We start from the raw sequence: 17,253 nt of genomic DNA on the forward strand, positions 1-17,253 counted from the left end.
CTCTCTCTGTCCCAAAAAATAAATAAATGTTGAAAGAAAAAAAAAAATTAAATCTTGGATCTTCTTGATAATGGTTTGGGCCAATTTTGGATTATTTTTGTCATTTGATTTTGTACTTTTTATCTGCAATGTTTGCCTACCCGTCTGTTTCTCTCCTTGATTAATATTCATGACTGCCTACTTCACCCCCTTTTAACCTATTTTGATTTGGAAGTTATATCTCTTAACTATGCTTTTAGACATTACTCTATAGTGTGTTTTTTGTAAAGCTTATTTTTTATGTATTTAAAATGTTTTTAATGTTTATTTATTTCTGAGAAAGAGACAGAGTGCAACTGGGGGAGGGGCAGAGAAAGAGAGGGAGACCCAGAATCCGAAGCAGGCTCTGAGCTTTCAGCACAACGCGGGGCTCGAACCCACAGACCGTGAGATCATGACCTGAGCCGAAGTCCGACGCTTAACTGACTGAGCCACCCCGGCGCCCCTAAGCTTATTTTTAAAATTTTAATCCAGATGAAACAATCAAAGGCTACAAAATAACTTATAATGAGAAGGAACAGACCCATACCTCACATCTCCTCATCTTAAACTCACACACCGTGTGTATTTACTTCCAGTGTCTTTTCTTTTGGGTGCTCCTGAAGTCTGGATTCTTCAGTATATCTAAGTAACATGCCCTGTGTTGTTTATTCATTGGCAAATTTTAGACATTGCTTTTACTTATCTTGGGTGAGAGTGGAATCTTAAATCCCCTCTTCCTCCATAGTATAGGAATATTAAAATCCTCCCTAGTCAGCTTTGTATGTGACACCAGTGGTCATACCATAAGCCTTTATTTCTTTTCCCGTCATGCATAAAATCTCACAGACCATCAGGGGATATTAGATACCCTTCTATTCACCACTTCCTGCTCATTTAATTCTCTTCCTTTGTCTGCTGCGTCTTTACTTTGGTGTTTTCTGACGTTGCTTCGTAACGATCATGTAAATTTTGTTCTCATCAGGACCGAGACTCAGGGTGCCTGGGTGGCTTAGCTGCTTAGCATCCGGCTCTTGACTTTGGCTCAGGTCGTGATCTCACAGTTCGTGGGTTTAAGCCCCGAGTCAGGCTCTTGTGCTGACAGCCGTGGAGCCTCCTTGGGCTTCTCTCTTCCTCTCTCTCTGCCCCTCCCCTGCTCTCTCTCTCTCTCAAAAATAAATAAACTTAAAAAAATAAAAAGAACCAAGACCTACTGTACGTCTACATTTCCTATTATTATTCAATTATGATCTTTATGTCATCTCATGGAGAACCATCCAATAACTTAGGGAAATGGAGAAGCTTGTCTTTGAGTCCTGGATAAAATTGAAAATCTCCTCTGAGACCCTGAGATTTCTAGCCTGTACTGCAAGTGGGTTTGGACCTCAAATGTACATTAGCTGAGTTGTCTGGGAACCTTGAACTGATGCATTAACATTTTTTTAACGAGTTTATTTTTAAGTAATCTCTACACCCAACGTGGGGCTCAAACTCACAATCCCAAGATCAAGAGTTGCACGCTCTACCGACTGAGCCAACCAGGTGCCCCAATACATTAACATTTTAAAAAGTCCCAGGAGGGGCGCCTGGGTGGCGCAGTTGGTTAAGCGTCCGACTTCAGCCAGGTCACGATCTCGCGGTCCGTGAGTTCGAGCCCCGCGTCGGGCTCTGGGCTGATGGCTCAGAGCCTGGAGCCTGTTTCCGATTCTGTGTCTCCCTCTCTCTCTGCCCCTCGCCCGTTCATGCTCTGTCTCTCTCTGTCCCAAAAATAAGTAAATGTTGAAAAAAAAAATTAAAAAAAAAAATAAAATAAAAAAAAAAATAAAAAGTCCCAGGATAATGATATCTCTGGGGTACCCAGCAGAAGAAATGAGAAGCTCCCTGCAGGGACACTCTATAACTCAGGCCACAGAGGATTCCCACAGATAGCTCTACGCAGAAGATGAGCTCATAATAGAATATTAGCACGCAAGAACTTTGGATGACATAGCAATATGAAAAGGACTTTCTTTTTTTTTTTATTTAAAAAAAAATTTTTTTTTTCAACATTTATTTATTTTTGGGACAGAGAGAGACAGAGCATGAACAGGGGAGGGGCAGAGAGAGAGGGAGACACAGAATCGGAAACAGGCTCCAGGCTCTGAGCCATCAGCCCAGAGCCTGACGCGGGACTCGAACTCCCGGACCGCGAGATCGTGACCTGGCTGAAGTCGGACGCTTAACCGACTGCGCCACCCAGGCGCCCCGAAAAGGACTTTCATTTACATACGCTTACATAAGGGAAGACATTAAAGAGAAAATCAAAACTAAGGGTAAATAACCAAGACCCTAGAATTTTAAAAGACTGATATATTTTTAAAAGAATCAACTAACTTCCAAAAATGAAAAATAGGATCATTGAAATGACAAACCCATAGACTGGTTGTACAGACAGCATGTTAAATGCAGAAAAAGAGAACATCTGGGGAGTCAGGGTGGCTCAGTCGGTTAAGCGTCCGACTCCGGCTCAGGTCACGATCTCACGGTTCATGGGTTCGAGCCCCGCGTCGGGCTCTGTGCTGACAGCTCGGAGCCTGGAGCCTGCTTCGGATTCTGTGTCTCCCTCTCTCTCTGCCTCTCCCCCACTCACATTCTTTCTCTCTCTCTCTCTCAAAAATAAATAAAACATTAAAAAATGTTTTTAACATTAAAACGAAGTTATTAAAAATACACACACACGCACACACTGTGGGGTGATGGATATATAAACTAGCTTGATTGTGGTAATCATTACATAAGGTATACTTATATTAAAACATCACCTCGGACACCTGAAGTGTGTGCAGTTTTTAAATGTCTAGGAAGACAGATCAAGCTCCACACAGTCGGAGAGTCAGAGACCATGACTGATCCCACTGCCACAGGGAGTAACCCATGCCAAGTGACCTCCCGAACCAGCCCTGACGGAACAGGATATTATCCTTAGACCTCAGAGTGACTCCGTCTGCTTGGATTATGTTGGATTCGTACAGCAGGAGGTTTGCTTTGTAAAAGAGAGAAGGCAAAGTTAAAAGAAGACACCTGTTACTTCCCCTGAGTTAAGCCCTCTAGAAATATTTCCCTTAAAGCGACCGCTTGTTATTTTGACACTTGGATCTTTTATTCTGGAGGTGGGACCTTCTAAACCTCCCTACTTCTCTCTCTTTCTCGCTCTCCGTTTGTAAAAATGGCGGTGATGCCTGTACCACAGAGGCAATGACTTCATTTTGCATCCACAGCTTTTGGACACTGCGTGAATAAAGGAGGAAACGTTCCGATTATTCTTGCAAAGCCTAAAAGAGCTACGTTTTCATCACTTAAAACATTGTGTTCGTGTCACTGATTCTAAAGATATACACTTTGAGCTCAACAATCGAGCCCTGCGGTCCATAACATATTTAGTGATTCAGTGAACCCTGGATTGATGAAACAGCCCACTTTGCAATCAATTTCGCATTAGTCAGACTGATGTCTGGGCTAGGCAGAGAAACCCCATGAGACTTTTTAAATGTCTGCCTGATTATGAAGTCTTGAAAGCTAATGGCTTTCCGGGGGACTGTTCTATGAAAATCATCAGGCTGAAGTCTGCTATAGTGCCAGGAGACACGAGCTCTCGATTAGGGAATTCTTCTTCTTCTTCCTCTTCCTTTTTTCTCCCCCTCCTCCCCTTTTCCTTTTAAATAAGCTCTTCCCCTCTCTCTTCCTAGTAGAAGAATATATTAAGCGCACCGTAGAAAGTAAGAACATAGTGTGGCTGTACTTTTTCTCCAGAATCCAACTGGAGTTTGAAATCTGCCTCTGCTGCTGACTGCCTGTGACCTTGCAGAAGTCACTCATCTAATACACCTTAGCTACTGAAGTGTTAACGGGTGTGCTAATGCTGGTTACCCTCCAGAGCTGATGTGTGGCTTTCATAAGACGATCATGCACACAGTATGTGCCAGGCACGTGGTGAGACCTCACAACATTGCTTTATTAATAAAAGTCACAAAAACATAACTAACTAAAAACTATCGGTAATGCCACTGCAGGGAGATAAACTGTACCTCCAGGTACAATTCTACGTTCTGGAGCCTTCACATGAAGGTCACCAAATTAGTTCATCAATATTTATTTTGACCAACACTATGCTATGCAGTAAGAGGCATGTAGTTATAATTTAAGTCAACATTTTCTGACTTTCTCTTGTGCTAGTAATCTAATATTCATCCATTCATCATTGAAGCATTCAAATATATATATATTTTAGCACCTTTCATATGTGAGATACTGTTCTGGGTATTGGAGGCATTACAGTGATCAGAATGAAAACCTGGGTCTCATGAAGCTTACATTCCTTTTTTGTTTGTTTGTTTTAATTTTTTGTTTTTTTTTTAATTTTTTTTTCAACGTTTATTTATTTTTGGGACAGAGAGAGACAGAGCATGAACGGGGGAGGGGCAGAGAGAGAGGGAGACACAGAATCAGAAGCAGGCTCCAGGCTCTGAGCCATCAGCCCAGAGCCTGACGCGGGGCTCGAACTCATGGACCGCGAGATCGTGACCTGGCTGAAGTCGGACGCTTAACCGACTGCGCCACCCAGGCGCCCCGAATTTTTTGTTTTTTTAAGTAAACTCCACACCACACGTGGGGCTCGAACTCACAACCCCAAGATCAAGAGTTGCATGCTCTGCTGAATGCACCAGCCAGGCGTCCCTGAAGCTTACGTTTCTGTGTGTGTGTGTGTGTGTGTGTGTGTGTGTGTGTACATGTATTAGAGAGAGGGAGACAGAATAAACAAACTAGTAAGATATATATAATATGTCATATAGTGATAAATACAGAGTAAGCGAGAATATGAGGGGTCAGGAGGCATTTGAGCACAGGTCTGAAGGAGGTGGGACAGCAAACCCCTAGGCTGTCTGAGAAGTCACTCTGTTCAGTGGAGGGAAGAACCAGCCTGAGGCGGAGGTGAACTTGACTTACTGGAGCACCAGTCGAGGACGTCAGTGTGGCTGCGGAAATGCACGAGCAGAATGGCAGAAGGGCTCAGATCAGAGGCTGACAGCAGCCAGCTCCCAGGGGCTGTGGGTCCTGGCAACGCTTCTCGGCCCCACGTGCAAACTCATTGGCCTGTGATCGGCTTTGACCGAATCGCAAGACGGACTGGCAGGTGTCCCTCCTCGGCAGAATCTTAAAGAGCCAGCAGGTGCTTCCCCAACATCTATTTCCTTCTGCCACAATCTTCTACAAAGAGGTCACGTTTTAAAACCCGAGTCTTTTAAAACCCTGTGTGAAGACAGCAGGCGACCAAATTTCAGGCCATCTGGTGGAGATGTGTGGTGGGAGCGAGAGAGAAATTTTCACAAGGCTGCTTCTCCAGCCTGTTTTGGTCTTGAACTTGTAGTTGTGAAGAAGCACTTTACGTAACATTTTTTAAAGTCACAATTGTCCATATCAGAAAAAGTAAGTGGGGAGAAACCCTTGCAGTAGCCTTGAGGGGGGTCACTGCCTCCATTATGTCATTAGCTGTCCCACGGGTCTCCCGGCCAGGCTACTTTCTGCACTGATGCCAAAGTGGTGTTTCAACCTGCAAATTCATGATGTCCATTTCCTATTTAATGTCGTTCAGTGGAAAAGTACAAAAATATATGGAGAGTTTGAAGAGACCGAACATCAAAAATATCGACGGGGAATTCTTCATAACGTTGTGCGATATTTTCTTGGTGGTAGGGTTGTGGATGATTTTAAATTTGTTTTGCATTTTTCCATATAAGAATTTTTTAAAAATATTTTTTAAATGTTTATTTATTTTGAGAGAGAGCGAGAGTGCATGTGCCTGTGAGCCGGGAAGGGGCAGAGAGAGAGAGAGAGAGAGAGAGAGAAGAGAGCACCTGATGCGGGGCTCAATCCCACAAACCAAGAGATCATGATCTGAGCCAAAATCAAGAGGCAGATGCTTAACTGACTAAGCCACTCAGGTGCCCCAAACTATGTGGATTTTTAAAGCATTCTTACTATGGGACACCTGGGCGGCTCAGGTTAAGCGTCTGACTCATGGTTTCAGCTCAGGTGATGATCTCTCGGTTTGTGGGATCGAGTCGCACGTCGGGCTCTGCTCGAGATTTTTCTTTCTGCTCCTCTTCCACCTGTGCTCGCTCTGTTCTCTCTCTTGGAAAAAAAAATCCACATAGTTCCCTTCCACCAAAAGCCCTTTACTGGCCCCCCTGTTTCTAGTGTGGCAGATTCAAGGTGGCCAAAGAACTTTGGTGCTCCTTCACTGAGAAGTCAGGTTCAATGCCCTTCCCTTTGGATCTATCTGGATGGGTTGAAGTCATTTGTTTGACCAAGACAACGTGGCGGGAATAATGTTTGGGCCTTCAGGGTTAGGTCACAAGAAGCTGGTCAGCTTTTGTGTGGTGGTGTCAGCTCTCCCTCTGGGAGCTCTGGGCCATCATGGATGAAACCCGTCATCTCGAGACCTCCGTGACAAAAGTACCCCAGCCAACAGCCCCAGCGGGATCCATTCATTTAGTCCTTCCCACCATGGCAGCAGACATGTGGGGGAACCCATATGAACCCTTGAGACCAGCCCATTCCCTGGCCGAATACCACCCCAGTCGATACCGCATGGAGCGGAAGAATCGCCCAACTGAGTTCTGCTGAAAATTCCTGATCCACAAAGTCACGAGAGAAAATACAGTGATGGTTGCTTTAAATGTTGGGTTAATTTGTTAGGTGGTAATACCTGGGATTGTAGCAGACAAGGAAAGGCTTCTTAGCAGGACTCAGGTCCTCCCCGATCTGGCCCCCGCCTACCTTTCCTTTCACTTCTTACCCTTCCCCTCCTACTGTGCTCTCCTGTGATCTCAGATTTCTTTTTTCTTTTAATGCGTATTTGTTTTCGAGGGGGGAAGGGGCAGAGAGAGAGGGAGACACAGAATCCAAAGCAGGTTCCAGGCTCTGAGCTGTCAGCACAGAGCCCGACGCGGGGCTTGAACCCAGGAACCGCGAGATCATGACCTGAGCTGAAATCAGATGCTTAGCTGACTGAGCCCCCCCCCCCCAGGCGCCCCATATCTCAGATTTCTTGTAGGTTCCTCAACCCACCATGATCTTCACCCTCTGCGCCTCTGTCCCTGCCTGAGCTCCTTTTCCCTTTTTTAAAAAAGAGTTTTATTAAAGTACAGTTGATACCAAAAATCCCCACAAAACCACACACGCTTTATATATACAATCTGATGGATTCGGACATCCACATATACCTGTGATGTTACCACCACAATCGAGGCAGTCAACATATCCATCACCTGCCAAAGCGTCCTCGTGGATATGCGTGGGTGGTAAGCGTGCTTCACTCGCGATCTACCCTCTGAATACATCTTAAAGGGCACAGTACCATGTGGACTCCAGGCACGATGTTGTTCGTGCACCAGATCTCTAGAACTTATCCCTTTTGCAGGATAGAAACTTTATACTCATCAAGCAATATCTCCTCATGTCCCCCTCCTCCAGCCCTGGGGCAGCCACCACTCTATGCTTCTAGGAGTTTAACCGTTTTAGATAGCTCACCTAAGTGGACTTTTACAAGCTAAGTGAAATAAGCCTATTTCAGAAGGACAGAGACCGTATGATGCCAGTTACCCGCTGGGCCTCGTTTCCCATTTATTCCGTTTACTGGGGCCGCTGGTGCTAACGTTGTACGTTGTACCTGGTTCTCTTGTGTTCATCTACCCAGCACGTTTGTTCGCTCTCTGTTCTGTTAGCGTGTATGTTAGTTTCCTGTTGCACCTGTAACAAATTGCCACAAACTTAGTGTCTTTTTTTTATTTTTATTTGTTAACGTTTATTTATTTTTGAGACAGAGAGAGATAGAGCACGAACGGGGTGGGTCAGAGAGAGAGGGAGACACAGAATCCGCAACAGGCTCCAGGCTCCGAGCTGTCAGCACCGAGCCCGACGCGGGGCTCGGACTCACGAACCGCGAGATCGTGACCTGAGCTGAAGTCGGACGCTCAGCCGACTGAGCCACCCAGGCGCCCCACAAACTTAGTGTCTTAAAGCAACAAAAATTCATTAACGGGAGCTCCGGAGATCAGAAGTCTCAAGTGGGTCTCACTAGGTTGAAATCAAGGTGTTGGTAGGACTGTGTTCCTTTCTGGAGGCTCCAGGGAAGAATTTGCTTTCCTTCGTTTTTTGTTGTCTGGAGGCTACCCATTCCTTGACTCATGGCCGCCGTCCCCTTTCCCGGTCAGCGGTGGCTGGTTAGGTCTTTTCTCATATCACATTCCTTGGACACTGGCTCTACTGCTTCCCTTTTCCAGGTTTAAGGCCCCTCGTGATAACATTGGGGCCACCCAGATAATCTAGGATAATCTCCCTCTCCGAAGGTCGTGTGATTAGCAACCTAATTCCATCCTCAATGTTAATTACCCTTTGCCATGTAATATAGCAAATCGTAGGTGATGGGGAGTGGCATGAGGGACATCTTTGGGGGCCATTGTTCCGCTGACTCTAGTCTGTGCCCTCTTAACAATACACTGTGACCTATGCGTGACTCTCCCAATGTATACCAGGAGCCTGCACAGAACGGGCTCTCGATAATGGGTATTTCAGGATACGGAGCTGTGAATAAGATGGGGGTTTTGTCTAGAAGGAGCTGATACTTAAGAGCAGGGGTTGGCAAACTATGGTCCACCTGTTGTTTTTGTAGAGCTTATAAGCTAAGAATGACTTTTTTTTTTTTTTACATATTTAAGTGATTGAAAAAACAGTATCTTGTGAACTGTGAAAATTACTGCGATTCAATTTTAAGTGCCTATAAAGTTTTATGGAACACAGCCATGCCCATGCGTTTATGCATTTATGCACGGTTTATAGCTGCTTTCGTGCTATGTCGATGGGGTTGAGTAGTTGCAACAGAGGCCGTATGTCTGCAAAGCCTAAAATAATTACCGTCCGGCCCTCTTCAGAAAAGACATGCCAATCCCTGCTGTAGACCGGCACCGTCCAGGAGAACTTCGGTGATAAGGGAAATGTTCTCTATCTGTGCTGTCCCAAATAGGGGCCACCAGCCACATGTGGCAGTTGAAACGAGGACTGATTTTTTTACCCTCTAATCATAACTGATACTGGTTTAAAGAGTCCCCTGTGGCTAGTGGCTATTGCACCGGACGACTCAGCCCTAGGAGAGACCATTACGAAGATGCTAATGGTTTCACCACGTGCCGAGAACCGTGCTAAGAGAACAAGGACAGCGCCCTTCTCATTCCCATTTTACAGATGAGAAAACTGGGGCACAGGGGGATTGAGTGACTTGCCGAAGGTCACGCAGCTGGTGAGTGGCAAAGGTGGAACCCAGGGAGGTGGACTCCAGACTTGTCCCTCCAACCGAGAGGCAATACCGCCTCGATGAGAGAAGTCGTGTGCGTGCTGAATTCTAGCATATGGTAGAAGGTGATGCGTGCTACGGAATTCGTGAAAACGAGGCAGGGAAACGAATGAGGGAAGAACGTCTAACCAGGGAGGAAAGAGACATCTCCGTGGACGACAAACTATCGAAGCTGGGCTTTGACCTTGGGGCAGGATTTTGACTGTTAGCTCTGTGCCTGGAAGCCAGAGGGTCCGATGACCTAAACACAGGTGTGGCGGGGGGGGGGGGGGGGGGGGGGCGGGGAGGGTAGGGGCCGGTAAGGAACCAGAGAGCCGTCCAGTTTGAAAACCCTTGTCAGAGCTTCGCTAGCCCAGGGCCCCAAAAGCCTTCTTGACAGATGGGTGTATTTCCTCTTTTCTATCAATACCAACCGTGTGAATGACCTTGTCTCTCTTTTCGCCTTGTTGGGAAGCTTAGCATCAAACTTGAACTCAACTAAAGCCACAGTAGCAAAACCTTACAGCTTGAATATTTGTGTTTCCTTTTCCTTGCCCCCCCCAGCTTGATTTCTGCTTGTTTATGTTTTTATTTCTGATTTTGCTCTTTATTCTTATTTATGTTTTAACCTAATTTTATTATACAAGCATATATTTATTATAATGCTCCTTTGGTCCTTTTGAGAATGCGTCTGGGTTTACATAAGAAAGGAGGTTCTAGGGCTGCCTGGGTGGCCCAGTCTGTTAAGCATCTGACTGGGGCTCGGGTCATGATCTCATGGTTTGTGAGTTCAAGCCCCGCATCAGGTTCTGTGCTGACAGCACGGGGCCTGCTTCGGATCCTCTGTCTCCCTCTCTCTGTCTCTCTCTGTCTCTCAAACGTAAACAAATTAAAAAAAAGAAGAAAAAAGAAAGTAGGTTCTAGTCAGGTGGGCATCTAGGGTAAGTGCAGGCAGTTAAGTCTGAAAAGATGAGAGGACAGTGTGAAAAGACAAGTTGGTGTCAGGCCCTGGGCAGTCACAGCCAAGTGCAATCCCCATGCCCTTTCCTCCTGCAGCCTTGGCTGGTGTCCTGTCAGCACTTCCCTCTGTTCTTGGAAACCTGGCAATTGACCTTAATCCCGTCCCATGCTGTTGTCCCCTTGCTTCCTGGACTGGCCGATGTGCATTGGCATCTTCTTCGAGTGTTAACTCCCAGACATCCTTGCTTTCAGCCTTGCCGTTGGCATCAGAGAACACGCATCCTGTGCTCTCCGTAAAGCACGCCTGATCCGGCTCCTCTTTCTGGATCCTCAGTGACTCTCAGGCGAAAGCTCAAGGGCACTGGCCGGGCTCAGGGTTCTGGTTCACACCCCAGCTCTGCCTCTTCCTGCCCGTATGATGTGGGCAAGCTCCTTAGCTTCTCCGGGCCTCAGATTGCTCTTCTGTAGGTCGGAAATGACAATGGCACCAGCACTGCCTTGTGCTGATGATGGGCTGGGTTGGCAGGTGTAAAACATGGCGACCGTTCCAGGCACAAGTAAACACTGTGTGTGTGTGTGTGTGTGTGTGTGTGTGTGTGTGTGTGTGTGTGCTGGCCTCGTTGCCATGAGCTCTTCAGACGCCTCTTTTGCCAGTTCCCCTCGCACAGTTTCTGGTTCCTGTGACTCGCACTACTTGTGGTTTTCTAGATGCCATCCAGAATGTTCCCTTGTACCTCTGGATGTTTTGTCCATGTTTTCCCTGTCTGAAAAGCGTCCCTTTCCCCATCTTAGCCAACTCTTCCTCATTCTTCTTGTGTTAGCTTAGATGCCACTTCCTTCGGGAAGGCCTCCCTGCCTACTCTCCACCCGCCCTCCCCACTTGTATTTTTTTTTAATTTTTTTTAAAGTTTATTTATTTATTTCTTTTGAAGGAGAGCAAGCAGAAGTAGGGGAAAGGCAGAGAGAGAGAGAATCGGAGGAATCTCCATGCACTGTCAGCATGGAGCCAGGTGTGGGGCTCGATCTCAAGAAACCTCAAGATCATGAACTGAGCTGAAATCAAGAGTCCACTGACTGAACCACCAGGGTGCCCCCTTTCCCCACTTGTATTTTTCTGTCTCTCCCCGCTAAAACTGCGTTTGGCTCCCCCCCTTGGAGGGACAATCACAGTTCCTGGCAGCGTAGGTACACAGGAAACTGTTTTGGAATGCATGGATGACTCCCCCGGTCAAATCAAGACACCGTATAGACCAAAGTGTGTGCAAGTTGGAAATAGGGTGACGTAAATTGCCAGCCACAGAATTTCAAAGTTGGCGTGAATCCTAACCCTTGTTCACACCGTGGCCACTTGGTGGCGCCACTTTAGCTGGTGGCCCTGAATACCTACCGGCCTTCCTCAGGATCAGTCTTCAACGAGGACGAGTGCCTCAGTAATTTGTGCTTTGCACAGAATGCTAACACCTTGTACTCTAGATCGAGGCTAAACAGAAAGGGCCTACCTTGAGGGGTGGTTAGGAAAATGGAGGAGAGCAAAGGAATACTGGGTCAGGAGGTTCGACTCCATCAGGGGATGGGCAGAGAAGGGTCTCTGAGAACCTGGGCTCATGGCCAGGAGGCCAGCTGCAAATCCAGAATGCCAGACGCAGTTCAGAGGGCCGGGATGTCATGGAGGCAGGAGAGAGGAAGAGGAGAAGTATGGTATAAAGTAGATGAGACCCATCCGACAAGAATTGATGAGAAAACACTCAGAAATGGGGCACTGAATTCTATCCTGGAATCCCAAGTCTAGAAGCAGGCGGGGCTTGGACAGCAAGCCAAGTTTCAGTCCAGAAGGACCAGCCATAGGAGCTGCTTATTAAGGCTCACCAATACCCATCGTTAAGAGTAGTGCATAGAGGATGTGCGTTCCAAAGCGGAAAAGGCACGTAGGTTTTCTCAGTGCGGGTGCTAGAAATTCTTCTGTGCTTTTCTCCAGCTTACGGAGGAGAACTTTTGGTGTTGGTCCTCTACAGTGGAGATGGCCACTGCACCGTACAATGATGAGTTATAAGTGATAGCCACTGACCCGAGCTTCAGGCATGGCTGCATCAGGGTTGGTCACAGTGTGGCCAGCCAGCCCGGGGCTCTCCAGCCGGTCTGTAACTTTTGGCCGGGTGACCCCGGTCACTCCCTCACGGACTTCCCTTCTTGGATGACACACAGACTGCGCGTGAACTAGAAGGTTGCTTTGTAATGATCCCAATAGAAGTCTAGAGATTTTTTTATACTGCTGTTTTCCAGAAACTCATATCAGTCAGTGTTCTTATATGTTCATGCCATGGCCACTGGGCAAAGAAACAAACCCTGGATGACCTAGTAGGAAAGGAATTTATTGAGTGGATACTGGGTAACACAGGACTTCTGGAAAGGCATGACAGCCGGGTTTGGGGAATGTGCCAGGTGGGGATAACCCTGAAAATCACACTGCAGAAGTGGGCGGGTAAGGACACAATTGAGGGTTCACTCCACAGGACGTGAGTGGAAAAGCAGTTAATGAACACAACGCAGCCTTGACGTTCGGTATAGTTTCCCTGTGCCTTTTGATTCCAGTGTCAAATGAACACTAAGCAACCTGACAGCTTTGTGATTATTTAGCCTCCGTTTTCTTGCTGGCTGGTCAACCCAAATGAATTTACATGGAGAAACAGAGCTCGAGGCATATTTCTTCCCTGATGGCGGGTGGGAGGTGGCTCTTTGGTTTCCGGTACCCCACCTGTGATGTGAATTGCCCCGACTTTTCCCTCCTCATGCCATCCCTTTGTGGCATCTGTCTCCTTCTGGAAACACCTGCTTCCCTTGGCTTCCATGACCCCATTCTCTCTCTTCTGGTTCAGTCTTGGTCTTCCTCCGGCCACCTTCCTTCTTCCCTTTTCTTCTCTCCCAACGTCCAGTCCACTGCCGTGGCTTTGTAATGAGTCAGCTGGTGATTTGAAAGCCCTTGCGGTCTCTCCTGGATTCCCAACCAGCGGGCAACTGGCTAGCCTCTCACGGATGTCCCGAGGCCCCTCACGCTTGAGATATTCCCACCCAACCTCACCGCTTCTCCGGTGTTCTCCGAATCGGTGAATGGCAGCAGTAACATTTCATTGCCTGAGTCAGAAACCTAGGCATAGGCATCATTCCCGGGTCCCCTCTCTTCAATACCCTCCACTTCAAACCCTCTTATTTCCTTAACATCTCTGGCATCTGCCCAGTGCTCCTCACCTGCGTCAAGACTTTTTAAACGTAAGCCATCACCATCCGTCACCTGGATCATTGCAACAGACTCCTGACAGGTGTCCTTGTTGCAGGCTCCCTTGCACCCCCTACTCCTGCCCTTGCTTCATTACAGGCCGAGTGATAAAGTGTATACTTGGCCACACCTCTTTACTGCATGTGACATTCAATGAATCCCCTGTGGCTCTAAGAAGAAAGTCCAAACTTCTAAGGCAGAGGTGGGCAAATGACGGCCTGTGGGTTGAATCAGTCTCACCCCGTGCTTTCGTGGTCATATGTGGTCACAGCTCACAAGCTGACAATAATTTTTACATTTTTAAATTGTTGGGGAAAAAATCAGAAGAATGCGACATGTGAAAATGACGTGCATCATATCCAAAATAGACAAAAAAAAAAACCTCCTAAAACTCAACAATGAGGAAGCAAACAATTGAATTTAAAAATGGGTAAAAGATCTTAACAGATGTACCTCACCAAAAAAGATATACAGATAGCAAATAAACATATAAAAAGACTTTCAGCATCATATGCTGTAAGAGAATTATAGATTAAAACAGCAATGAGGGGCGCCTGGGTGGATCAGTCAGTGAAGCGTCTGACTCCTGATTTTGGCTCAGATCATGACCTCGCGGTTTGTGAGTTCGAGCCCCCCACCCATTGGGCTCCGCGTTGACAGTGCAGAGCCTGCTTGGGATCCTCTTTCTCTCCGTCCCTCCCCCATGTTTGCGCTCCCTCTCTCACTCCCCCCTCTTTCAACATAAATAAACTTAAAAACAAAAACAAAGGGGCGCCTGGGTGGCTCAGTCGGTTGAGCGTCTGACTTCAGCTCAGGTCCCAATCTCGCGGTCTGTGAGTTCGAGCCCCGCGTCAGACTCTGGGCTGATGGCTCAGAGCCTGGAGCCTGCTTCCGATTCTGTGTCTCCCTCTCTCTCTGCCCCTCCCCCGTTCATGCTCTGTCTCTCTCAGTCCCAAAAATAAATAAAAGTTAAAAAAAAATTAAAAAAAACAAAAACAAAAACCAGCAATGAGGCACCACTACACACGCAATAGAATGCCTACCATCCAAACACTGACAACACCAAATGTTCGTGAGGGTGTAGAGCAACCAGGAACTCTCGTTCATCACTGGTGGGAGTGCACAATGGTCCATCCACTTTGGAAGACAGTTCGATGGTTTCTTACAAAACTAAACGTAGTCTTCCCATCTGATTCAGCAGTCGTGCTCCTTGGTGTCTCCCCAAATGAGTTGAAACATGTCCGCCTAAAAAGCTGCCCATGAATGTTTATGGCGGCTTTGGTCCTCATTGCCAAAACTTAGAAGCAACCAAGAGGTCCCTCAATAGGTGAACGGATAAGTAAACTGTGGTCCATTCGGACAATGGGATATTATTCGGTGCTGAAAATAAGTGAGTTAGGAAGTCGTGAAAAGATCTTGAGGAACCTTAAATGCATAACATCAAGTGAAAGAAGCCCGTCTGAAAAGGACACCTGCTGTAGGGTTCCAACCGTGTGACATTGCGGAAAAGGCAAAGCTTTGGAGATGGTAAAAAATCAGGGCTTGCCAGCAGCTCAGGGAAGGAAGGGAGGGATAAATAGAATACGTGGGCTTTTAGGGCAGTGAGACTATTCTATATGAAAATATTCTATAGGATACTGTAATAGCAGGTACCTCGCATCATATATTTGTCAAAACCCATAGAATATACAACACCAAGAGTGAACCTTGATGTAAACCATGGCCTGCAGTAACAACAGGGCGTCAACAGTGACTCATCGGTTGTAGCCCACGTCCCACATTAATGCAAAATGTGAATAGGGGAAACCGTCGGGTGGGTGGGGCTGAGGCGGTGTCTGGGAATTGTCTGGATTTTCTGCTCAATTTTTGTGTGGACCTAAAACTGCGAAAAATAAATAAATAAATGAAGACCGCGGATTTAAAAATTAAATCAATTTCAGCGTGTCTCAAGTTTCATTGGAACACATTCACACCATTCATCTGCATATTATCTATCTATGGCTGTCTTTGTGCTAGCTACAAAGGCCGCGGTGAGAAGTTACCGTGGTGACCAGAGGACCGGAAAAGCCTAAAACAGTTACTGTCGCACCCTAACCAGGCAAGAACATGCCGACCCCTGGTTTACGCCCTTCTGCATCAGGACATCACCTGTTCATTTATCCCCAGCCTCACCCTGCTACCTCCCATCTTGTCCATCAGCAATCCGGAAATGTATTTTCTCTAACAATCCACACTCTCTCTTGCCCGTCATTTCCCTCTGCCAGAAACACCAGGCAGGACTCAGGCAGAATTCCACGTGTCCCAGCACCTCTTTGGGAGGCAGCCTTTTCGGACCTTGCAAGCCTAAATTAGGGCTCCCTTTGGTACTCCTCACCCCCTCTTTCCCACAGTTCAACCTTTCTATGTAGAGCGTCATGTTCTTACTGATCCCCTGAGACTGAGTTTTGGAGGGTGGGGCCGTGGCTCATTCTTCTCTGCATCCCTGGCACCCAGTGCCTGCTCTGCGGATGCCCAGGGAACATTTTTAAAGAATTCTGAACTTGGCAATCATGCATGTCTGGGCTTCAGAATCTGTGAAATCAGATAGTAAATGTCATCTGCGTGTCTGTTTAGGCATATTTCCTGGGCAGAAAGTCCATTGTCTTCATAAGCTTCTCAAAAGGGGCCATGACCAAAAACAAAATTTTTTTTTAATTAAAAAAATTAGGATTTCCACAGGGAGCCTACGTGGCTCAGTTGGTTGAATGTCCAACTCTTGATTTTGGCTCAGGTCTTGATCTCACAATTTGTAGGTTCAAGCCCTGCATCAGGGTCTGTGCTGACAGCAAGGAGCCTGCTTGAGATTCTGTCTCTCTCTCTCTCTCAAAATAAATAAGTAAGCTTAAGAAAAAAAAGATTTCCTGGAAGAGGTATAGATACATGGTCAGTAAAATGCCAGTAGGGATACATTAACAAGATTTGTTGACTTTGTTAGTTGGACAGAGTCAAAGAAGTTTCCTGATTTTTCTTAACACAGTCAAAAGGTCTTTGTGGGTGACAGGCCTACTACAGTATTGTTTTTGTTTTTAAGTTTATTTATTTATTTTGAGAGAGAAAGTGAGAGAGAGGCAGAGAAAGAGGGAGAGAGAGAATCCCAAGCAGGGGCTACACTGTCTGCACAGAGCCCATAGAGGGCTCAATCTCTTGAGCCATGAGATCATGACCTGAGCCGAAACCAGGAATTGGACGTTCAACTGCCTGAGCCATGAAGTGCCCATCACTGCTATTTTTTTTAATTTTTTTTTTTTAATGTTTATTTTTGAGAGAGAGACAGAATGCAAGTGGGTTAGGGGCAGAGAGAGGGAGACACAGAATCTGAAACAGGCTCCAGGCTCTGAGCTGTCAGCCCAGAGCCTGAGGCAGGGCTCGAACTCACGAGCTGTGAGATCATGACCTGAGCTGAAGTCGGACGCTCAACCGACTGAGCCACCCAGGCGCCCCATCACTGCTATTTTTTGAAAGCCTCATGTCCATGACCTATTGATATAAAGTTAGCATTAGTTAAAAAAAAAAATAGCACAGGCATAGGAGATTGATGTCCAGAGGAGGAATATTTAGAAAAGATTCATACAGATATCTGCGCTTGATTTGATTCATG

The sequence above is a fragment of the Puma concolor genome, chromosome E1 (assembly GCF_028749965.1).
Source record: "Puma concolor isolate L17-30 chromosome E1, mPumCon1.1.hap2, whole genome shotgun sequence".
Taxonomy (NCBI): Eukaryota; Metazoa; Chordata; class Mammalia; order Carnivora; family Felidae; genus Puma; species Puma concolor.